Source organism: Marmota marmota, unplaced genomic scaffold (assembly GCF_001458135.2).
Source record: "Marmota marmota marmota unplaced genomic scaffold, marMar, whole genome shotgun sequence".
Classification (NCBI taxonomy): Eukaryota; Metazoa; Chordata; class Mammalia; order Rodentia; family Sciuridae; genus Marmota; species Marmota marmota.
The window spans coordinates 38,918,447-38,943,223 of NW_025999900.1; the positions used below are offsets into that span (position 1 = coordinate 38,918,447).

Genomic DNA, 24,777 nt, shown 5'->3' on the forward strand with positions numbered 1-24,777 from the left:
ACATCCCCAGCCCCCTTATTTATTTATTTATTTATATGTGGTGCTGAGGATTGAACCCAGGGCCTCACATGTGCTAGGTGAGCGCTCTACCACTGAGCCACAACCCCAGCCCTTATTTTTTGGTTTTCTTTTATTATTTGCATAAATGATTGGAAAACGGCATTGGGATGTTGGAGAACGGGAAGGTGCAGAAGATCTGGAGCAGTGGTACCTAAGTGTTTGCATTTCATGGATGTAATTAAAAAAAAATTCAACATGTTATAAAGAAAGCCAGGCACAGTGGTGCATGCCTATAATTCTAGTGGTTCAGGAGGCTAAGGCAGGAGGATTTCAAGTTTGAAGCCAGCCTCAGCAATTTAACAAGGCTGTGAGCAAATTAGTGAGACTCTGTCTCAAAATGAAAAATAGAAAGGGCTGGGGATATGGCTCAGTGGTAAAGGGCCCCTGGTTTTCCCCAGTACCCCCTCTTACCCCTCCCCAAAAGCTATTTGAATATTAAAAGAATAGGAAGTGTATAATGTTAAAATAAAGGGTAACCCTTTAAATTGGATAAACTTAGCTTTATGAAAAACTCAAACATGTTTTTGTTCCCATTTTTCTGAGGATCCACAAATGCAGTTATTGTTTTGCAAACTGATTTTGGGAATCACTTTAGTATTTTTGTATCCTTTGATTTTGATACTATTAATAAATGAGCATCATATCCTTAAGCTTGCAGTAAGATTGAGTTTAGTCTGTAAAAAACAAAAACTTCAACATAGGCTGTGTGTCATTGCTAGCCTAGAAATACTTTAAAAGGCAGAGAGGGCCAGATGCATTGGAAGGACGCATATGGTACACGTGTAATCATAGTAAAGCTTGATGCTCATTTTAGTAACTTCTTTGCTGACAGACTCAATGAAATGATTGTTTCCACAATTTTGTTTTGGAGTATCCAAACTCTTAAGTTTTCTTTAGCATATTGATTTGACTTGTCCTTAGGGGAAAATAGAGTTTTACGTTTTCACTTTTTGCTTTCCTCTTCTCCCCACCATTAGTGCTAAAGCTAAGTACACTGTAAAGCCTTTGATAACAGCAATCCAGAGCAGCAGGAGTGGGAGATGTGGTACATAGTAACAAAAGCAGAGCTGCTCTGAGTGACTGGTGACCCAGAGCTTAGATGGCACTAACATTAGTAGGCTTGTGTAGAGTAACTCGGTTGAATTATACTTGGACTTGCCATTGAATTAAACACCTACTTTCTATTTGGCAGAGCATTGAGATGCCTTCTGCATGAGTATCAGTGACACTAATTGACTTCAGAAGTGTGTAAATGATCTTTTAGAAAGTTTTGCCTTCGAGTATTACCTGAAAATTATTTTGTGCAGTTTGATAGAATAGAGTAATTTGATTACTCAGACACTGAATGTTCTTTGTAAGATTCTGCTTCAAAGAACAGTGTTATTAATAGCTGATTATTTTTTTGCATTTTTGCCAACTGATTTTATGGCACTTAATGTCTTTATAGCAAAAAGAGAATTTTAACATGTATAATCACTCCTCAGTGTTTTCAGTCTGCTTTTAGTGTTGGGTAATAGTGTTGTATTTTAGATACCTGATGTGTCAGTGGTTTTAACATGACTATTGTCCCCTGAGGGATGGAGAAAAATCAGTGAAAAGTTCACTGCTGCTTTGTGAATTAAGTTATGCCTTGGCACAGAGTGCTGATCATTTTGGCATTCACACTCAGCATTAGATCACCTTGCCTGCAATTTGGGAATGTTCCGAAAATGCTACCTAACTCTGCAGGATTCTCCATAAACTTGAACTGGTATAGAAAATGATGTTTATTATATCCTGTTCTCAAATATTGTGCCAAATTACTGTCATCACACTCTTTATTGATAAAAAATTAGTTAGGCAAAAACCATTTTCTTCTCCCTGCAAGGCAGAAGGGAAATTTATGAAGCACTCTATATAAGGAAGGGTTCCAGTGTCAATGGTGGATGTGAGCCCTGGCTGGAGACCAGGAACTCTTGGCTGATAGTGGAGTGTTCTCTGTGGAGATGTTGGTTTCCATTTCACCTCTAACTATGTTGAAATAATGAAAAGAATATTGCTAGGTGTGTTGGTTTGGGTTTTAGTTACAGATAGGAAAATCCATGATTTATTGAGGGTGATAGCTAGTTTGGTTAATCATCTAGAGGGCTGAAGAAAGAGAATGTAGACTGAGTTTCTGAGTCTTGTCAGTAGCACACAGTAGACCTGGCAAGGACTTGCCAGGGTCAGAATTCCCAAATCAGGAAACCAGCAGCAGAATCTCCCCAACTCTTTGTTCTAGCAAAATGGGTGCTGCACACCTTGCCACCCTGCTGCTTCTACATGACTCTGTTCTGAAGGAGTTCCACGTGTTGTGTCTGGGTAAAGGCACCTGATTTACACATCTGCCTGTACTACAGGGCGAGGAAGGTAGGAAACATAAGCCTCCTGCTCCCAACTTGTTTATTTGCTTCCATTTTAAAATTCTCTATTGGGAAGATGAGCTTCACATAGTAGGAAACTGAAGTGAAAATGGAATGAAGATAATGCTGAACTCCATGAATATAACAGATGCTCATTATAGCACTTATTTAAAATAATATAGTAATTTTAGTAATGGAATTGTAAGAAATCTAGGAATCAGTAATATAAAATTATATATTACTTTTTTTTTGTAGTACCAAGTATTGAACCCTTATACTTGTTATGTAAAATGATCTTTAACAAAGTTTTATACTGGTGAATGGTGTATAAAGTGCTGAAAACCCCAGTGGTTTCATGCTTGCATAACTTTAGAATTCTGTTAATCTAGTAAGATTTTATTGATAAAGAGACAAAGACAAGAACAGTTTTAGATTCTTTTGTAATTAGTAGATAACACTGCAAATCAAGACCCATTCTTGTGAATTTGTTCCTTTGATCAGAGATCAGAAATTTTATCAGTGGGTCAGCATAAACTCATTACTGTTGTTAGAAGAATAAGTTAGTATGAATGTGTGATGGTGGGAGATAGCAGAGTTACAAAGCAAACTTAATATGTGGCTGATTGGCTAGTTGGCTTTCTTTCTTTCTGTACTGGAAATTAAACTTCTGAATCACATCCCCAACCCTTTTTATTTTTGTTATTTTGAGACATGGTATCACTGAATTGCTTAGGGCCTGGCTTTGAACTCATGATCCTCCTCCCAAATTGCTGGGATTACAGGTATGTGCTACTGTGCCTGGGAATATATGGTTGTTTTTCTAGAGTAAAAAAAAATTAAATAATTAAAAAGGCTTTTTTTTTTTTTTTTTTGTGGTGCTGGAGATGGAACTCAGAACTTTGTGCATGCTAGCACTTTACCTCTGAGCCACATCATCAGCCCCTATAGGTTTTATTTATTTAATATAAACTTAGCTCTACAGGGGCCTTAGAAATCATGTGGTTAGTACCCTGATTTTATAGTTCAGGAAGCCAAAGCCCAGGAGGTGTAGTGATTTGCTCAAGACTGTTGTTGGTAGGTGGTAAGGCCTCCTGGTTTCCTGGTTGCATAGCCTGTTCTCCCTGCCCCCAGGGGAGTAGAACTTCTCCACACTGGGAGGAAGCCTCAGTGCCTGCTGGAGCCCCACACTGAGAATTGAGTCTGGATGTAATAGTCAGGATATCTTAGTGGAGATGTTGGTTGGATAACACTGGTGGTCTTTTATGTAACAGATGAACACTTAGACATTTGTTCTTGAGTTTTGAGGAAAATGAATTGCAGAAGTAAGAACTGTTCATAACAACACTTGGGGGAAGCACACTGCACATGCCTAATTGAAGATGTAAGTTTTCCTTGGTAAAATGAGCTGCGTAGTACTTTTCTGTTTACTCTTCTGGGTGATTCATGAATTTGTTCAGACACAACTCTTTTGCTGAGGCTTTTGCCATTACATGCATAGTCAATAGTAGTTAAGAATTACTGGGGAACTTCAGCCCAGCTAACTTGGCATGTGCTTCACATCTTTGCTCGATGCTGCCTTTGCAGTGAGTCTTACTCTAGCCCTACCCTGCTTAGTGTTGCAGCCCCCCTGCTCCTCATGCACTGCTGTCCTGCACTTTTTCTTTCCAATAGCAGTGTCTCTTATAAATATTGTGCATATATTCCCCAAATAATTTGTCTATTAACTTTACTGCTTACTGTGTGTCTCCTCCATTAAAATAGGAGCTTTTTGAAGGCAGAGACTGGTCAGTTTGTGCATTCCCAGCCTCAGGACTAAATAGTAGAGAATAAATATGTGTTAAATAAATGACTTGATAAAAGCAGCTCTTTTTTAGGATTTCTATAGTAAATTGACAGATTCTCATTTCCAGTGATTAATTTATTATGAATGGCAAACTCATCAGTTGGTGTGAACAGCATATAAATTGTGTGTGACTTGTGATGTCTAGTTTTCTGGGATCACTGTATTTGGCAATAAATAAAGAACTCAGATGTAAAACTCATTAACATGTGGAGTACTAAGTGATAAAAACACAAAGATTCTCAGATATAGATTTGAACACTTAGCTGCCTTTAAATATAATTGGTGTAAAAGACTTTCACTGTTAATATTGTGGCCACAAAAGTTGAATTTCAGAGTATGGGGTGATGGAGGAGGGAGGAGGGATGAGGAAGGAAGAGAGAGGGAAGCAGGAGGAATCTCTTGGTGAAGTTGGAAGATACTTCAGCAGAGTTATCCCAATGTGCCAGTACACTTCTTTTTGTTAATTTAACCCTTTACAGATGAGCTAAAACATGAAAACACTTAAATGAAGATTAAGTCTATAATGTTTCAAAATTTTCATTTAGCTCAATTCAGTTCTGAGGCATTAAGATAGTTTACAAATACTCATTTTTATTATTTAAAGATATATTTGACACTTAGTATTCAAGGGGGATAAAGGTGGTAAATGATATCTTAGAACGATGTTAAGAAACCTGGAAATTGCTGGTACAGTGGCGCATGCCTGTAATTCCAGTGGCTCGGGAGGCAGAGGCAGGAGGCAGGAGGCAGGAGGCAGGAGAATCATGAGTTCAAAGCCAGCCTTAGCAAAAGTGAGGTGCTAAACAACTCAGTGAGACCCTATCTCTAAATAAAATACAAAATAGGCCTGGGGATGTGGCTCAGTGCCCCTGCATTGAGTCCCCAGTACCAAAGGGAGGGGAAGAAACTTGAAAATCAAATACATTTTTTATATGAACTTAAGTTCAAAGCCTAAATGACTTGCCTTTTTTTTCATGCAGCCAGTTAATGGCAGAATTGGTACTAATTCTATCACATATTTTCACTAAGGGATTCTTAATAGGAAAGGAGCATATAAGCCAGGAGATGACCTAGGGAACGATTATGAGTTTGTTTGGAGATCTGTGTTTTATCTGAAAATTTTCATTTAGTTAAGCTGAGTTTTAGGGCATTATGGTAAATACACAACTAGGCATAGAATGAGCAAATATAGATCATGTGCTTTTAGAACTGGAAGAGTGATTGCAACATCCCATTACCACTGCAATACCCTCAGCTTTACAGATAAAATTAAACAAAACCTCCTGACTGCCAACCTCGAGCACCTACTGTTAGATCTGCTATTGCAAAAGTTGTATTTCTCAGCATATTAAAATAGAGGTACACCTCAGGTGCATGACAAGCATCTCATTTAACAATATATTGCAAAAGAAACAATTTATAGAAAAGATTAAGAAGTGAAAACTTTTCAGATGTCCCCAGCTGGAGGAGGAGTGCAGTGGGACTATCTTTTGATCTGAATTTGCTTATGATAGACTTAGTTGCACCATATAGATATTTAATAAAATTCAAATGTACAAATGGTGTGCATTGTTCATATTTTAGTATCTCTATATGAAAGTTCCCTTGAAATGATCTCTTGGAAGTGGGTGGCCATCACTGTGGCCTAGGCAGTGGGTTTCCCTGTGTGACTAGCAGAAGAATCATTATGCAAAGCCATTACCAGGGGCCCATGGAGGTCCTTTTTCTGCTAAGAAGGTGAATGGTATGAAGCCTCTTAGAATTTTGAGAAAGAGCCTGCTGAGACATGAGCAGTTTTCAGATTGGGTCTGGAATCTTTGGGAACAGAGAGTAGCTACCCTTGAGCAGTTGGTTACTTGGAATCCTTATATTAATGTTAAAAGTCCTTGTCAGAATTTTTATTGTCTTGTGTTTTCAGCTTTTCCACTGATGTAAGGATTTCAGTTTTAGCGGGCAGTAGTCTGGGTACTATTGCTTTACTGTCCTGGTGTCATGTACTTGTGACCTTTATCTCACTGAAGGCATGCTGTGGTGTGTTGTTTTCAGATAAAGTCTGTGTCACACACTAGCTAGCTTACCAACTTTACGTGCATTTGTGGAAATATCCTACAGATTGGAGTTACATCCTATCCTGGTAGAGCCATGTGTTTAGAAGTTCAGATATACTATCTGTTGGCAGGTGTGTCTTGTCAAATGGTGAGTGCCCAGGAGGTGGGAAGAGGTGCAGTTGTGTTAAGGTAACTTGTCTGGAAGCCCCTGCTCCTCATTTAAGTTGTTATTGTAGCTTAGTATCCAAGAAAGCTGTTTGTCATTGTTTAGAAATCACAGCTCTGTGCTTGTCTGTCGTGCCCAAGGCCCTGGGTTTGTTCTCCAGCATTGTACAGCACCACCACCAACCACCTCCAGGAACCATAGCTCCAGAATTAGAGACAGCTTTAAAGTCCTTGAATTATTCTGAGAGTTTAGCTCTCATTATTTTCTATATCTTCTGGATTTGAAGTTTTGAAAAACTTGATGTAGTTTATTCAAATGATTGAAAGTTTTCCTGGTAAAGACTGACTTTGAGGCTGAAGACAGCCCATATTCCTCTTTCATTTCTTTTAAGGTGTGGCAATATGAGGGCAGAAGTCGGGCTAGAGTTTGAGCTAAAGCTGTGTGGAAACTTTGCCAGCCAGTTGGCTGACTCTGAATGGTAAGCCAGGAAGAACCACCCACGTTTTCCATTTTGGATTTGAATCACAGAAAACAGGTTTCTTGTAGAAACCATTTGGCATTAAAAAGTGTCTGGAAATTTTGTCTTTGATTAAATGATATTTTATCTTGTGCATGTGTTTTAAATTAATTATTTTCTCCCTTTTAATCCATAGGTGAAATTTCATATTTGGCTTTCCTACAGTACTGACCATAACCTAATTTCCAAGATTTTTATAAAGGTAGACTCAAAAGGACTATACTTTCAGGTAAGGATCTGATTTTACTTTATCTTGATAATACATAGCCACTTTGGCAGAACTCTTAAGTTCTCAGATTTCTGGAATAGAAGTATAGGTGAATTTTTAAAAATGGTAGTAACTTGAATTCTCCAGACAGATTCTCATCTGTTTGATATTAGCTAAGAGGTATCAATGTGATTGACTACTTAAAACAATTAGAGAAACAGTATACAATGGCAATTAAAAAAAACACACAGGCCTGGTGTGGTGGTATATGCCTATAATTCCAGCGGCTCAGGAGGCTGAGGTAGGAGGAGTGCAAGTTCAAAAGCAGCCTTAGTAATGGAGAGGCACTAAGCAACTCAGTGAAACCCTGCCTCTAAATAAAATACAAAATCGGGCTAGGTGTGTGGCTCAGTGGTTTCGTGCCCCTGAGTTCAATCCCTGGTACAAAAACAAACAAAAACACCAAACACAAACACATATATTCATACTCATTTAAAATTGCTTTAAAACTGTTTTTAAATTTTTTTTAGTGTGAGAATCATCCTTTGTTCTAATACCTGTCATCTATTGTCGCCTGATTGATTGACCAATCTATCATCCATTCATCCCTTCATCTATCTATCTCCTATTTATTTAAAGCTTAACAAATGGATGGTTTAAAAATAATTTCTCTACCTGTTTGGCATACCAAAGTACTGTAAACAGTTCTGGACACCAGGGGATTACAGAGAAAGATCTATGCTCAAATATTTTGGAATTAATAAGACTAGTATTTAGAAATGAATTTTCCCCACGTAGAAAGGTAATTGTACCAGAAACAATCAAACATCTCCCTCCCCATTAGTCCAGAAAACTACATTTTATAGAAAAAATTGTGCTGAGTTGGGATTGTTATCATGTTCCTGGATACAAGTGAAAACACATTTCAGTCATATCAAATTGACTTTTTAAATAATTGCTGAATTTATCTAAGTGATCATGAGATATTGATTCACTCACCAGTGTTTGTACTTCTATAGGAGAGCTACTTTTCAATTTTAGAGTATGTAAAGTTTAAAATTGTTGGGATCATTTGAAGGACAGTGGCAACTGAATGAAGTAGTCTAAAAGTTACTTTTCAATAATGCATTGTAGGATGACTCTTGTAGACACTGACTCTTATAGACACTTCCTAATTATACACCAGTGAACAGAAATTAGTTTGCCTAACTATAATATACCAACAAGGAGAGAGCCCAGTAGAGAGAAACTGGTTTGGAATTTATAGCAAGATCCAGGTGACATGTGGATCTAATTTCTTTTCGATCCATCCCAAGATTGCCCTTACTCAGATCCTATAGTAACTTCTTACATTCTTCTTCTTGCTTCCTCACACTCCAGGGCCTCCCTGTCACCATAGCAGTAGTTCTCAAACTTTTTGGTCTTAGAAACTCTTTATATTGTTAAGTGATTGAGGACTTAAGAGACCTTTTGTATATGTCTATTATATGTCCATCACAACTTACTTGTATTAGAAATTAAAATGGAGAAAAATATCAGAATATATAAGCACATATGTGTTTGCTGCAGGGTGATGACACTGGCATAATCTTAGGGCTTCTGGAAAACATTGTACACTCATGAGAGAATGAGAGTGAAATAGCAAGTAACATTATTTTTGAATGTAAGATTTATCAAGGTCTTATATACAGCAAGATCCACCTTTTTTAGTGTATAGTTCTGTGTGGATTTCAGTAAATGCACATAGTTGTATGACCACAATGAAAATATAGAACATTTCCATCTCCCCAGAATGTTCCCCTACCACAGAGCCAGTCCCCTCTAACTTATTTCTTGTCCCCATAGTTTTCCCTGTTCTGAATATCATATAGATGGAGTTATACTAGAGGTAGTATTTTGAATCTGGCTTCTTTCATTCACATAATGCAATTGAGATTTAATCGTGTTGTTATACCAATAATTTGTTCTTTTGTTATTGCCGGGACCTGTTCCATCATACTGCAGTTACCATCTGAAGGACATTTGGGTTGTTTCTAGTTTGGGGTGGTTATGTGTTTAGTATTATTATTAAAATAGTTTTGACCTTGCAGACCCTTCAAAGGGTCTCAAGAATCCCCTGGGGTCCTGAGACTTCTCTGAGAACCTCTGGCCTATAGCATATCATTTCCGTGTTGTCTTCTAGCCTGAGTGTGATGTGCCCTGTCTAGCTCAAGGGTCTCCTGCGCATGCCTTTCTAAACTTTCTTCCCACTGTTATGCCTACACTATTAATTCCTGAGGCTCTTTATCATCATGGCCATCCTTGTGCCATTGCTGTGCCTCTTCCCAGTGCTCTGCAGTAGTTCGAGGACTTGGTGGTTTCCCGTCTTCTTGAGGATAATGTTTTCTCTCAGTCCTGACTGAGGACCTACCTGGCACACAGAAGATTTAGAATATTGTTTACTCATTCAAACACAATTCTTTTAGGTTATTTCACCAGACATTTGATTGTTTTTAATGGGCTTTTCCATATATGGTTACATTTACCCTTCATTTCAGTTCTGTGAAGTGAGTAGCACAAGGGATGTTGAGCAGCTTTTAATTTTACCAAATACAAGTCCTAAAGCTATGGTCCTTAACCAAGTTGCATATTAATCAATGTCCTGATGCTCAGAACAATTAAATCCTAATTTCTGGAGGTCATGTCTGGGGATTTATATTTGTAAAAGCAGCATCGTTAAATCATAGAATCATTATTGCAGGTTATACCTTCAAGTCTTGATGGAGTACTCAAGACTGGAACCCAGGTCTTTTGAGTGCTGCTTTATTAGGGCCTTTCCCTCTACACTGTGAACTTTCATAGCCCAGAAGCAGTACACAGATTTAGAGAGCCTTGGTTTACATGTCAGGCTTCTATGGAGGCACCATAGCATTCAGACCTGAACACCGATTTTAGAATTAGAAGACCCATTTCTGGTTTGGCTTTGCATTCATTAACTATGGGTTAATAAATACTTGAATCTGTTTCACTTTTAAAGTAAAGATACTTCCTTAAATTTTAGAAGCCTTTTGTGGGGATAAAATTAGATAATGTGTTAAAGGAGTTTGTAAACTATAAAACTTACTTGTTTTCAGCCTACTTTTCCATATATTTTTTGACTAACTTTGCTTGAGGTTCATAAATTACACAATTAAAATGTAAATACAGCCTTTCAGCAATAGTCAAAGAACACAATTATTTGAAGTTAAAACCTAGAGGTCACTGTTAGTTGTATACTTTCTATCCTTTGTGCATTTAAGTGAATAAATATGTGTGCATATAAAGAATTCTTTTGTGCTGTCTTATAGAATCTGATTTTGTACTTTTGTTCCTTCTTTTTTTCTTAAGTAACAGCAGATCTTACAAATCCCATATTAGGATATTGTAAATCACTCTAGTTCTTTTAGTAGTGGCATTTTTTTTCATATATTCTCATATTGATGGACAGTTAGCTTGTTTCTATTTGTTTTTCAAATATATTTTAGTTGTACATGGATGCAGTATCTTTATTTTGTTTGTTTACTTTTATGTGGTGCTGAGGATCGAACCCAGTGCCTCACACATGAGAGGCAAGTGCTTTACCACTGAGTGCCACACCCCAGCCACCTCTATTTTTTATTTATAAAAATACTAATGAACTTTCTTAGCTCTTTCTTATTAAAACATTGATTAATTCTTACCAAAAGATTTTAATGCATTCTGCTGTCATATGTGTGTGTATATGTGTGTGTGTGTGTGTGTATAATCACCTGTCCACAAAGTATACCAAAAAATAAAAAAAAGATCAGTTCTGTTTCTAAGATATTGGGGAGTGAAGTAGTAAATGTCTTCTATCTGAAATCTTAACCCTTTTATCTGCAGAAGAGAACTTAGACTTTTTAATTGTTATAAAACATACTAGACTTTTTCTGAGAGAACTTTTTCATAAAGTTTTTGAATGTTTTATTGGTTTTATTTGTATGGTACTCTTATTTTACTGTTTGGATACACTTTTACAGACTGTGTATTGCTTAAGTGTACCTCTTTAGGGCTATGGTTGTGGCTCAGTGATAGAGTGCTCACCTAGTGTGGCACTGGGTTTGATCTTCAGCATCACATAAAAATAAATAAATATAATAAAGTTATTCTGTCTTTTTACAACTAAAAAAGAAATTTAAAAAGTGTACCTCTTGGGCTGGAGTTGTGGCTCAGTGGTAGAGCGCTTGCTGGCATGTATGAGGCCCTAGGTTTGATCCTCAGTAACCACATATAAGTAAATAAAATAAAAAGATCCATTGACAACTAAAAAATATTAAGAAAAAGTGTATCTCTTTAAGTGTGATTACTACATGGTTGCCTTTTAATAACCACAGCAAACCATAGTAGTGTCCACTTATGGTAGACACTGTGCCAACAGGTTAGTATCTATGATCTTACTTCTTTCCAATAACCCAGTGAAATTGATGTTATTATCCAAATTAAGCACTTAGAAATGGAGATTTAGGTCAAATCTCTTGCCCAAGTTTAGATATGGATATAGGATCCAAAAATCTTGCTTCTAATTGGGATGCTAAACTATCTCCAAGGTTATACTGAATCAAAGATGGTATCTCATATCTTTTGTATCACAGTTTCTTTAAAAAAAATTTTTTTTAGTTGTAGGTGAACAAAATACCTTTATTTTATTTATTTTTATGTGGTGCTGAGGATCAAACCCAGTGCCTCACACATGCCAGATGAGCACACTACCAATGAGCCACAATTCCAGCACCTACATCACAGTTTCTTTTTAAATTACTTATATTTATATGTTTTACTAAAAAGTAAAACTAGTAATAATTGAACAGATACAGGAAGAATCCATTCTCTGTAGTATTCATTTTGTATAAAGTATTTATAATAAAAGCAATATACTACTATAAGATGACAAAAGCAAACACTACTTGCTGAACTTAATGATAAGAATGGAGGTTGAGAGTGAAAAGTGGGGAATTGATGTTGAGTTCTGTGTATTAACTAAGCTTGATAAATGGTGCTGTTTCCTCACTGGTTAAGTAGTATAGATTAAATAGTTGGCTTAACCAGTTGTCATCTCTAGTAACATAATGAAGAAGAAATTACATTTGACAATGGTAATCCAGATGAGTTGCCAAGTGGAATTCTAGAACTATTTTCCTGTACTGTGAGTAATAAGGAAAACATTTCTGAAAGGGGTTATTGATGACAAATGAAAGGTGAAAATGGTTCGTAGATGAAAGTGACACCAAGGTATCTCATAGAATTTTCTAGGTTCATTGAAATGTCTGTTCATATTTTATTATAGACATCATTGAGTGTTTTCAGGAGCTATGGGTGATTATTTCTCAAAAATGATCACTGTCATTGGAATTCAGCAAAGAGAACTTTCACATATATTCTCTGTGTGTGCTTATGTCACATTTCACTTGAATGATAGAATAGTTTTAAGTGGTGTCATCTTCCTGACCCTTATTGATTTCTTTATTGTGTCTTATACTTGAAATATGGTGGGTGAATGGCTGAAACAAATCTATTGGTAGAGTCTCAGACTTACTTGCTGAACTCCTTATTTTGTTAAGAGGTTAAGAAATACTTTTGGCTGATACAGGTTTGGTGATTGACAGGAGAGCACAAGTGTGCTGGCTCCCCTTCCTGTGTGGGCTTGTTAGTCTGGCACCACACAGGATGGGTCCCAGGAAGCACTGGGTGTTTGTGACTTTAAGTCACTGCTGGTATGTGTAGATTCAAATCAAACCTAGGGCAGCCTTCTCTAAGGAATACATTTTTAAAAAATACTGTTTTATCTTTTTCTCTTATTTTTATATTCATAAGTTACTTGAATAGATCCAGAAACAGCATTGTACTTTGTCGCTTAAGTGAGGCTACTTTTTAAGATAACACTCTCTACCTTTTAGAAGAATTCACTTGCGTTTCCAGACTTTACAATCTGATATTTTTGTTGATGTCCTACATGAAAAATTTCAGTGTATGGAATTTGAATACTCACGTATATTCTGTGGCGGTGACTGAGAAGCATTGGGCAAGGAGTTTTTTCCTCCATCCTTGTGTGGACATCACATTCCTTAGCCTACTATTTGTTTTGTATCTGTGTTTTAGTGCAACCATAACAAGTTCATTCAAGTTGTGGTTGAACTGAGGTTAAGTGGTATTATGGTTGTTTGGCAAGATGTGGACATAAACACTTCTTCTTAAACACAGGATGGCCTGAGGTGACTGTATGTTCAATTGCATAATCACAGACTGTGCTTCACAAACACAGGAGTGAGTACATGGGCCATATGCATCTTCAAGGAGAAATTGCCTCATACCCTGGAATCTACTTTTAAAAACAACTGTAGAGTTCCCTTGAGGGTTTTCTTAGACCAGTGTATATTAGGAATGGGCACATTTTTACTGTATTTTCTTCTCCCTCTCTCCTTCCTCCATCCCTTCCTGGTATTTTTGTCACTTGAAGGCTGTTTTGCTGAAGTAATACCCTTGAAGTAATTCACTCTGTAGGGACTGTGTGGAGTGGAGAGTCATTCTACTTGAAATTACTAGTAATGTGCCCAGTCAAGGCCAACTCCTAGGTGTATGTAAGAAACAGGTCTTTGGAGCTCCTGAATAGTATTTAAAATGCTTAATGCTACTCTGGATAGCTGAAGAGCTGAAATAGAATGCCTGTGCTAGTAGGAAGAAGGGCCTGTGGGGGATACTCTGTATTTTTTTGAAAATGAGTCTATTTGAAAAAATTTTTTTCTTGCTTACTTGCTGTTTGCAGTACTTAGAAGAAAATTGTATGTGTTTGATATAGGACTGTTTCTATAATCTTAACTTTTATTAAATGCATTTGTTAAAGGACTGACTTTTCAATGTATATTTATAATTGAATACATTTCTCGTATGTTTTATTCAAACTGATTTTGATGGTAAATTTCAGAGAAACCAAATGCAATTAAAAGTATTTTCTTGACAGTGATCATTAAAGATTTTTATTTGAAATATTTGTTTTTTGTTTTAGCGAAATAATCAGATATCAGGTTTAAATAGTAAGTGAAATTGAAACACAAGGCTTGAGACAAAAAGAACCCCATGCTCTGCCTTTCCTACGTCTCTCCAGGGGCGACTATGTTTAAGCCACCTTCTTGTGTTTTTTTTTTTTTTTTTTTTAAAAACCTGTTTCTTCTGGCATTTACTACCATCTAACTAAATAATATAACTTCTATAGCTTGCCTTTTCTTTCTTTCTTTTTGCAGTGCTGGAGATTGAACCCGGGACCTTGTGTATGCTAATATACCTATGTTTTCAACTGTAAATATTATCTTTTGATTTCTTTTCACAGGTGATGAGGATGTAGGCCCCCTCCACTTACCATTCTGTATCCTCCCATTGATAATTTCATCTAATTTTGGTTAAGTCAGCATTCTTTATCTACAGAATTATCATTTGAACACTGATAACAGCGGTCACAGAGGATTCAGTGATCATTTTCTCTTACTCTAACTTTTCTCCTCAGAGATAGTGGGTACTTTGTCCTTAAGTGCTTAGCTTTCTACTTATCAAGCACTCATTTTTCTCTTGAGTTTTCTGATAGAATTCTAAATCTCAAATGGTAAAATATTCTTCAGCTCTGGTTTTCTTTTGGTGCTGTCTCTGCCAGGATTTGGATCCAGCTGTGTCTAGACTGCTTGCTTTCTGGCTTCCACAGAGCTGCCATTGTGAGACAGCCACCATCTTGGAGAAGGCCTTGGACTTCTCCCTTTCTGGAATAAATGTTCTCTCTAAATATATGTGTATATACTTCTTATATAAATTAGTATACTAGTGTATGTATTAGAATTAGTATATGTATTATATAAATATATACACCTGTGTGTATATATCCTCATTTTCCCATGAGCGAGATTTAAAACAGAAATTTATTTTCTAATTACTAGTATGTAAGAACATACGTGATTTTTTTTACCTGAATTTTGTGTCCTGCATTCTTGCTAAATTTATTTATTAGCTCTAGTAATTGTTTGTAGATTTTTTAAAGTTCTTTATGTAAATGACTATATCATCTATACTCTTCTTTCTTCCTGATCCTTGTACCTTGTATTTATTTTTCTTGCCTTACTGCAATCACTAGAGAGTATAAAGTCAGAATTTTTGCCTTATGTTTCACCTCAGGAGCAAATAATTCTCTTCTTTACCTTTAAGTATTTTGTTAGCTTTAGTCCCCGCCCCATCTTGTTCATCAGTTTCAGGAAGTTCTTTATTCTTCCTGATTTGTGGGGTATTTTTTTAAAAAAATTATTATGAATAGTTGTTGTATTTTGTCAAATACCTTTTCTATATCTATTGAACTGATTCTGAGGGTTTTCCTCTTTGTTATTGTGGTGTATTACCTAGGTTGATTTTCAAGTATTGAACCAATCTTGCATTGGGTAAACTTTACTTACTCATGATGTATATTTTTACATCATGTATTTAATTTGCTAAAATTTTGTTAAGTTTTTGTTTCTATATTTGTGAGGAATAAGGGCTATAATTTTCACTTTTTGTAATCTCTATCAAGTTTTGTTATAGGCATTATGTTAACCTTATAAAATGGTTTGGGCAGTGATCCTTCTATTTCCTGAAAAAGTTTGTATAATGTTGGTGTATTTCTTTTATGAATCTTGATAGAATTTACCAATAATCAAAAAAAAAAATTACCAGTGAAACCATCTGGACTTGGAGCTTTCATTTTTGGAATACGTTTGATAACAGATTCAATTTCTTTAAAAGATATACGGCTACTTAGATTATCTCTCTTCTTGTGTCAATTTTGATAAGTTGTATTTTTCAAGAAATTTGTACATTTCATAAAAGTTGAATTTGTTGGCATAAAGTTATTTTTTCTTCTTAAATATCTGTGGGATCTCTAGAGGATTTTTGTTTTATCTATTTATTTTTCACTTCTAATAATAACGATTGATATTTTCTTTCTTTTTTTCTTGAATGGTCTTACCAGAAGCTTATCAGTGTTTCTGGTTATTTTAAAGACCCAGACTTTGGCTTTGTTAATTTTTTTCTCTTGTCAGTTTATTAGCTATTTCATGACTTCTTTATTTTTTAATTTTTTGAATGCTTTGTTTCTTGTTTCTTAAGAACCTTAGGGGAGGGGCTGGAGTTGTTGCTCAGTGGCAGAGCACTTGCCTGGCATGTGTGAGGCACTGTGTTTGATTCTTAGTACCACATATAAATAAGGTCCATTGATAACTTAAAAAGAACCTTAGGTGATTGTGGTAATCTTATTATTTTAAATTTAACATTAAAAATTATAAAATTCCCTTTAAGCATTTGTTTTAGCTGCATCCCACAACACCCCCTAAGCTACACTTTCAGACCAGTGAGTTTTCTTTTTGTTGCCATTGGGCTCAAAGTATTTTCTAATTTTCTTTTTGACCTCTTTTGACTAGTGATCTCTTAAAGGTATATTGTTTAATTTATATACATTTGGGATTTAGCTAGATATCCTATCCTTGCTGGTTTCTAATTTAATTTTGTTGTGGTTGAAGAATATATTTTGTGGGGCTTCAGTTCTTTTATATATACTGAGATTTATTTGTAGCACATCATATGATCTGTCTTGGTAAGAGTACTGTGGACATTTAAAAGGAATATATGTTCTCTATTGTTAGATTTTCTCTGAATGTTAGGTAAATGTGGTTGATGGTGTTGTTCAGATATGGATTTTCTTTTTTGTCGAATCTATCATTTACTGAGATGGGATATTGACATCTTCTATGAGTGTCTCATTGTCCTTTTCTTCTATTAATTATGTTTGTTTTTGCTTCATGTATTTTGGGCACAGACACACTCATAATTGCTGTGTCCTTATGATGAATTGTCCTTCTTATATATAAATGAAATGTTCTTTTTCTCTGGTAATACTCTTCGTTTAAGAGTTAAATTAGAAGCTCTGTGTGTGTGTGATGGTGCTGGTATTTTTCCTTTGCACAATCAGCATGGACCCTGCCTTGTCATTGGGAGTCTCCTTTTGATCTGGTCCCCCTAGTTTCCAACCTCACGCCTTGGCCTTGATTAGTACCTCAGTTTCATAGCCATTCTGGAGTTATGCCTCAGGAACAGACCTGCTTCCTCCTGGGGACCTCCTCCCCACTGTCCTTGACAGGTTTCAGCTTTGTCTGGTTTGCTAAATCAGTTTCCAGTTATGCATTGGTTTTCCTCTTTCGCAAATTTTGTTGATGTGTCTTATATGTTTTTATCTTTTCTCTCATTTTTATGTTCTTTATTGTTATTTCTGTCTCAAAATAAAAACTAAGAAGGGCTGGGATATAGTTCTGTGGTGAAGTGTCCCTGGGTTCAATCCATAGTACCAAAGAAACCAAAAAAAACCAAAAAACAGAAAAAAGATGTTTACTTTCTTTGTGCTTGGTTTGGTAGACATTAAATAGTAATTTAGACATTTTCAATTTTGTAGTTTTCATAGTATTGTCACTTTTTTGTTTTTGTTGTTGTGGAGCTAACAATCCCATGAAATGTTGTTATAGCCGATTAACTATTCTTTGTATTATGAGAATTTTTATTACTATATTATTTCAGGTATATTCATTTGAAAATGAACATATTAGGTTAGGCCTATTATATAGAATAGAAATTTCCTTGATCTAGGATTCAGAGTCACTGAGTTATTACTATTTTAATCTGGGTGAGTCATGTATACACACTACCCCATTCTTTACCTGGAAATGGAAAATGTAAACTTTACAGTTGTTAAAGTCATCATCCTTTTGAGATAATAGGAAAGTGTTTCAAAAGTTATAAAGTAGAATATAACCTGTGTAAGGTGATGTACTGACTGTTGTACTCTTGGGTAGTTAGGAATTGAGTTGTGTTTATGTTCTTTGGTAGTTGAGTTTGGCTGAATATTCTTTGTGGTGTAAAACTTGTTCTATGCTTTGAAGAACAAGTTTTGTTTCATAACTCCTACTTAGCCCAGGATTCAGTCCTGCATGAAGGTAGGATTGACAGCTGCCTAAATGCTGTTACTTAACGGCTACCCAGGAATTTACAGACCTCAAAATTGCTCCATGTTCAACCAGGTATTTTGGGATATTTTCCAAAGATTCTTGTTAAGTGCCTGTGTTGTCACTGAAATTATGTCCTGAGATGTCATCTGGCTGTGGCATGCCAGCTCCATTTAGTGTATCAGGAGAACAGGACTTTAAGAAATAGATACAGGTCAGTTAGGTGTTTTTTTTTTTTTTTTTTTTTTCTGTACAGGAGAGTTGAACAAATCTAAAATCTGTGCAGCATCAGGGATGGTTTTGATAGCAATAGCTGTGAGCCTTGGTTAGCTAAGAAATGATCTCTAGTAAAGTCAGGATAATATGGCTATTCAGTTCTTTTAGATCCAGCCCTACTTGATCTCTTAATCATTGTAGTACTTATATAGTTATCATCATATTCAAGCATGAAATGGATGGCCCTTGGAGACCAGAGATCTAAGTACTAGCAGCTTAGCAACACTTCTACTCATGCAAGCCTCTTAAAATATGTTTCAGAAGTAAGGGAAAATGGAAGTTTTCCTACCCTTAATTGGAAAATCTAGGGGAAAATGGAATGTTAGCAATTGCTGTTACTAGCATAACACAGTTGGCATTTGGACAAAGTGTAAAGCTTTCATTGATATAACTTATTTAATTAGTTTGGAATTTCCTCCTCCCCCTTTAATGAATTGTGGTCACACATTAGAGATCTGTCTTATTTTTTTTTTAACAACAGAAACTGTAGCTATATAACTAATATAACTGTGATCTTTTAAATTTGTTGACATAAGATATAAATAGCTTTAGTCCTTAAAAAAATCATGTGGGTTTTGGTTTTAGAAGCATTTCTTGATCTTTACATTTATTTATGATCTTCTTGGTCCTAAAGATGTTTAAAATAGTCTTTATCATGAGGTAGCATTATTATTGAATTATTATTGAATTTGATACTTTGCTGATAACTGCAGTGTGATGATTTTAAAGTTTTCTGATACACTTTGTGTGTGCTGGTCAGGTTGCTTATTCCTAGTACCCCTGTCTCTCTGAATATATTTCTTTTATTTTTAAAATTTTTTTTTGTAGTTGTAGATGGACAGAATGCTTTTATTTTATTTGTTAATTTTATGTGGTCCTGAGGATCGAACCCAGTGCCTCTTACATGCTAGGCAAGCGCTTTGCCACTGAGCTACAGCCCCAGCCCTCTGAATATATTTCTGATATGACAACCCTGCTTCCTTCCATGCCCAGTTCCCTCTTTTGGAATTCACAACATTCATTCACTGGGAGATAATTCCATGTACATATTCAATTTAATCACAGGGCAGCGCTATTTGAATTCTACTTTATCTTTTCTGTTATTGTCAACCTTAATTTTTGAGGTTCTTTTAGAAAAGTCATCATTATTGTAAATAACTGTCTCTAAGTCCTTGAGTGTGCCTGATTGTCCCGGTGTTTCTTTTGTAGGAGTAGGCCAATCTGGGTTAACAATTCTTTCTGCTAACTAGTTTAGTATTTTAATCAAGTAATTCTCAGCCATAATTTTATTATTGAGCTAGATCAGTGTTGGAGGTGAATGGTGATTCTAGGCCTAAATCTCTTCCAGTGGCTTTTACTATGGAGAGGGAGCACAAAAGTTAAGGATTCTGTGCAGTTTGGTATTGGCACTGGTATTGGGTGAGCCACACATTTGGGGTTGCTCTAGGCTAGAAAGCAGTAACCAGACAGTATAGGCTTTAGAACCCAGAGTAGCAATGAAAATGACATTGCTTATGGAGACTTTATCCCACCTTTTGTAAATATGTAACAGAAATTTACATTAGAACTTGCTCAGAGGATTAGAAGAAAAGGAAAGCAATATGTTTGTATAGCAGCAGTCCAGAGGTGACTCAGCTTTGGTCCAGAGGTGACAACTGTTGGTGCTGTCATTCGTCCCTTTTCTTTAGGATTCACAAGCAATGAAACTCTATAGTTACTCTCTGGACTTTTCTCAGGGTGAGGGATTTTATTAGAATCACTTGATAGATGTTACAGCAATTTTAAAAGGTCTAATCTGTTCTTAATTAAAGGGGAGAATGTTTTAATTTATTGAGCAGCAAATACTGAGTGCTCATGTGTGAAAGGTACAGTGGGTCAGTTCTCTGGGGAAGACCAAGATGCTGTTCTTGCTCTAGAGTTAAAACTTTGTAGGGAAAATCCAATACCAAATTATAGTAGAAGAGTGTCCGAAGAGTGGCATAGTGGAATACTCTGGGAGTCTGGAGAAAGCCTGAAGGAGAAAGACGCTCATTTCCATGGTGAAGTAGGAGACTGAAGGTTTCATTGGGGAGGTTGGTGTTTAAGCAGTGCTGTACTGGGTAGGGTTTGGACTTAAGGAAGAGTTCTTTAGAGTGAGGCACTGGCATGTGTTGGGCATAGGAACGTCAGACTTGCTACAGCGTCCAGCAAATATTTATTATTATTATTATTATTAGTAATAGTAGTAGTAGTAGTAATAAAGCTAGTGTTTGTTGAATGTTTAAAAGGCTAATGATTGTTTTAAGGGCATTTTTTTTTTTTTTTTGGTGGTCCTTGGAATTGAACTCAGAGACTTGTGCATGGGAGGCAAGCGCTTACCACTGAGCCACACTCAGAGCACTAAAGTGCTTATATTAGTTCTTCATAATAATAGCACATGACCCATATGAGGTAAATACTACTATCATCCTTATTTTTCAGATAAAGACATTGAAGTACAGATAGATTTAGAAACTTCCCTGAAGTTACATAGTAGGATTTGATCCCACAGTGGTTCCAGAGCATGCATTTCTACTCACTGTGCTATACTCTGGGAAATGTAGCAAAGTTGCATGGAGGTTCATTTATGAATACCAGGATGGATAAGGTATTTTTTAAAAGTTGTTTTCTGTGAAGGTTTTAAACATATTCTCTCGTTTCTCCTAACATACCAGTTTTTCCTGCCTTTGGAATGCCTTTTCTACTTCACCTGGTGAATTTTTCCTCCTTCATTCGTCTGTTACCTTTTCTGTGAGGCTGTTTTGAGGCACCCAGGAAGAAGAGCACTCCTGTGGGTTCCCATGGCCTTGGCCAGTACTATGCCTTCAATACAACGTCCATTAGGTGATAGCATCAATAGTTGCTTGTATATTTCCTCAGTTAGTCTGTGAATTCGTTCATTGAGTCCTTCTTGTGTCCCCAGTGTTGGCCACATCTTTGTTCCTGAGTGAAGGTATGAAAAATGTCACCAGAGTAAAAGGGAGGGCGATGAATTCTCAGATTTCATGCTGACTTATTTCTCTGCTTTCTTCTGAAGTTGCCGTGTTTGAAATACCTGGAAAAGAGATAAAATTTATGCCATGATACTTTGGCTGATTGGAGTTTCTATAAGTTTTAAGGAGGGAGATCTTTGTGGCTTTGAGTGTAGCCTGGGCTTTGGGCTTGGCCTCACAGGGGTGTAACATTTGAGTTGGCATAAGGGATGGGGCACACCCAGCTGAGAGCAGCCTGAACCCTGGACGGAGGTGGGGTTCAACATGGAATGGCCTCTGGGCTTTCCTGCTACAGGCCTTTTCCAGCATAGAAAGTCCATCCAAAGCTTTGATTTCTTTGAGTCATCAGATGCATGGTCAGTAAAGCATTTGCCATGTTGTGGTTTGAACTGAAGGTAAGTCATTAATACATACGAATATGAAATTCAAATGCTCAGGATGCCCTTTGGTGGTAAACTGCCCTGAAAAGTAGGCCCATTTGGTCTGAATTAAAATTACCCTCCAGAAATTCTTTAAAATCTTGAAACCAAAAGTAACCTCACATTTAACTGACACATCTTTTGTAATCAGCCTGGCTTGAGTTTCCCTTGATTGTCAGGAGGGACTTTTCAGTGTTGTTTAATCCACCTTCTTGCTCTTTATCTAGAAGCACCCTGACTGTGCTGTGGAGAATTAAGGTGTTGAGGGGAAGCAGGTTAATCAGGCTTGTGGAGGAGAGTGATAAAGGACTGTCATGATAAAGGATTACGCTGGAATCCAGGAGAGGGTCTTTGTTAAGTAACATCTTCCAACAATCTTTTAAAGTGTCTTAGGTGCAACCCCAAGTACTAAAAAATGATGCCTTGAAACTACCTGTGTCTCAAATTAAAGGCTTCCTTCCTAAGAAGTTATGATTAAAATTGGCCCTGTTCTTCCCCAGCAGGGAATACTCAGTCTCCCTCAACATGGTCAAGGTCATAGCTCCTGATTATTCTGTGAAGAACTAAAGGGAAGTAGGTGTGGGTATGGGCCCCACCCCAGAATATTTTCTATATACTGTGGCTGGTTTTTAGTTTCCTTCACTACTGATTACCAAAGAATTTAATACTGTAGATGGTGACACGTAAACTCTATGACAGTGTCGGGGCTTAGTCTTGTTCCATGTTAAATTCCCAGGGTCTAAAATAGCACTGCCCCGTAGAAATGGAATGTGAGCCTCTATATAGTTTTAATTTTCTAGTTGCTATATTAAGAGAAAGTAAAAAGAAGTGAAATTATTGTTAATAATCTTTTATTGAATTCTGTATATCTAAAACATTGTCATCTATATGTAATCAATATAAAAATATATAGATATTTCACATTCTTTTGTTCATTTTAAGTTAGTCTTCAAAATCTAGTGTATATTTATAGAATGTCTCAGTCGCTGAAGGAAGGAAGAAAAATAGGGAGAGAAGGAGGAAAGGAAAGAAGCGAAGAAGAGAATGGTATGACTTCAAAGGTGAATGAAGAAAGGAATGCTATTTTGTTTTAGAGTGAGCTAGTAGTTCCTAAGTAGATCAGTGGCTGAATCTATCTTACATTTTTAATTTAAACTTGTTTCTAAATGTCTTATCTAACTCCAAGGACACTGGTTTAGATAGGTCAAGGTGTGCTGTCCATAGTCTATAGGTGCAATAGCTGAGGTTTAGCTAGGTTGAGGGTGTGGTTAAGCAGGATGCAAATGTGAGTCTTTGGACTTCCAGTCTGGTACTTTCTTTTCACTACTGTGTATCTTCTCATTTGTTTCACTTGGCTGTGGTCCTCTTTCCTGTGGACAGTATGTGGCTCTTACATATGGACAGATATTAATAGATAGACTGAATAATTATTGTTAACACAGAGTTACTTTCAAAATAGCTAAGGAAGCCAGAAGTGGTCCTTGGATCTTCAGAATTACAGAAAGTTCAGAAAAGTTTGGCAAATAGAAAAACTTGTGAGAAGGTATGCACATGTGCTTCTCTGTAACCATTTCACCTCTGAGTAGTGGCTCTCTTGCAGGGATTTGTCATGAATTCTGTCTGGTACGTGCAACAATGTCTTGTTTCTTACACATAAGGGAACTGCTTAACCAGTTTAACCTTTAGTGCTTCAGTTATTGGATTCTACAGCTTTCTTATTTCTTGAGCCATTAAGATGGTTGGTTTTATTGTGCTTAATATTTAACTTTTTTTTTAATTGTAGATGGGCCCAATACCTTTATTTTATTTATTTATTTTTATGCACTGCTGAGGATCAAACTCAGTGCCTCATGCATGCTAGGCACATGCCCTACCACTAATCTATAATTCCAGCCCTTGTGCTTTACATTTAAATAAAAATTCAAAACAGGAGCTGGGGTTGTGGCTCAGTGGTGGAGTGCTCACCTAGCATGTGTGAGGCACTGGTTTGATCCTCAGCATCATATAAAAATAAATAAAATAAAGATTATGGTCATCTCCAACTAAAAATTATTTTTTAAAAAATTCAAAATGATTCTTTTGGTCTGATTCAATTTGCTATGGTTAAAAGGCTAAAGATGAATCAAAATTAATTCCTAGAGTATCAGTATGATACGAAAACACTGCAATTTAGCATCCTTTTGGTTGAAACCTAGAGAGATTCCTCTGCAGAGCAAGGTGTGTTAATTGAGTTATCAGTACATAGCACAAACTTGATACAAGTGCTCAAATATTTGAATTTGTGAGAAATAACTCTAGTTTTCAGAAAATGGCATTTATTGAGAAAAAGACAAGCTTAAAATATAGTTTTAAGCTTTCCCTAAGTCAGTAGATATTGTAAAATATTTTGTTCAGTAATACTCATTTTGGGGAATGTACCACAAACTTGAAAAAGTAATGCAATGTCTTTGTCATTGCAGAATCTATGCCTAGATTTGAATTGATCCAAGTTGTAAGCTAAGAATTTAATTTCAGTTTATCTTGCATATTTGGGAACTCAGTCATAAGGAATTATGTACAAAACCACATAAATACATTATCTACCGGCTGCACTAGGGATTTAAGAGTGAGCAGCTCCTACACATATTTTAGCTCTTCTTTTCATGGCATGAGGAATGTTGTGAAAGCATGTAAATGTAATTCTAAAGTAACTGAAATTTAACCCCTTTGTTGCCAAATTCCAGATTTTAAGGCACTTTTGGTGGCCTGAAAATCACACTTGCTTTTTTTTTTTTTAAAATCCTAATATGGTAACTTAGAATCTTTATGATGGGGT

General features: G+C 36.3%; 1 protein-coding gene across 13 annotated transcripts in view; it reads left to right on the forward strand.

Moving 5' to 3' along the window:
* Sipa1l1 (signal induced proliferation associated 1 like 1) overlaps window positions 1-24,777 on the forward strand; it is a 358,428-nt gene that overhangs the window by 40,517 nt on the left and 293,134 nt on the right. For all 13 annotated transcript variants that reach the window (XM_048798907.1, XM_048798909.1, XM_048798908.1 and 10 more), the window contains exon 2: window positions 7,152-7,244. The gene's annotated coding sequence lies outside the window, so the exon portion shown is untranslated. The remainder of the gene's footprint in view (window positions 1-7,151; window positions 7,245-24,777) is intronic.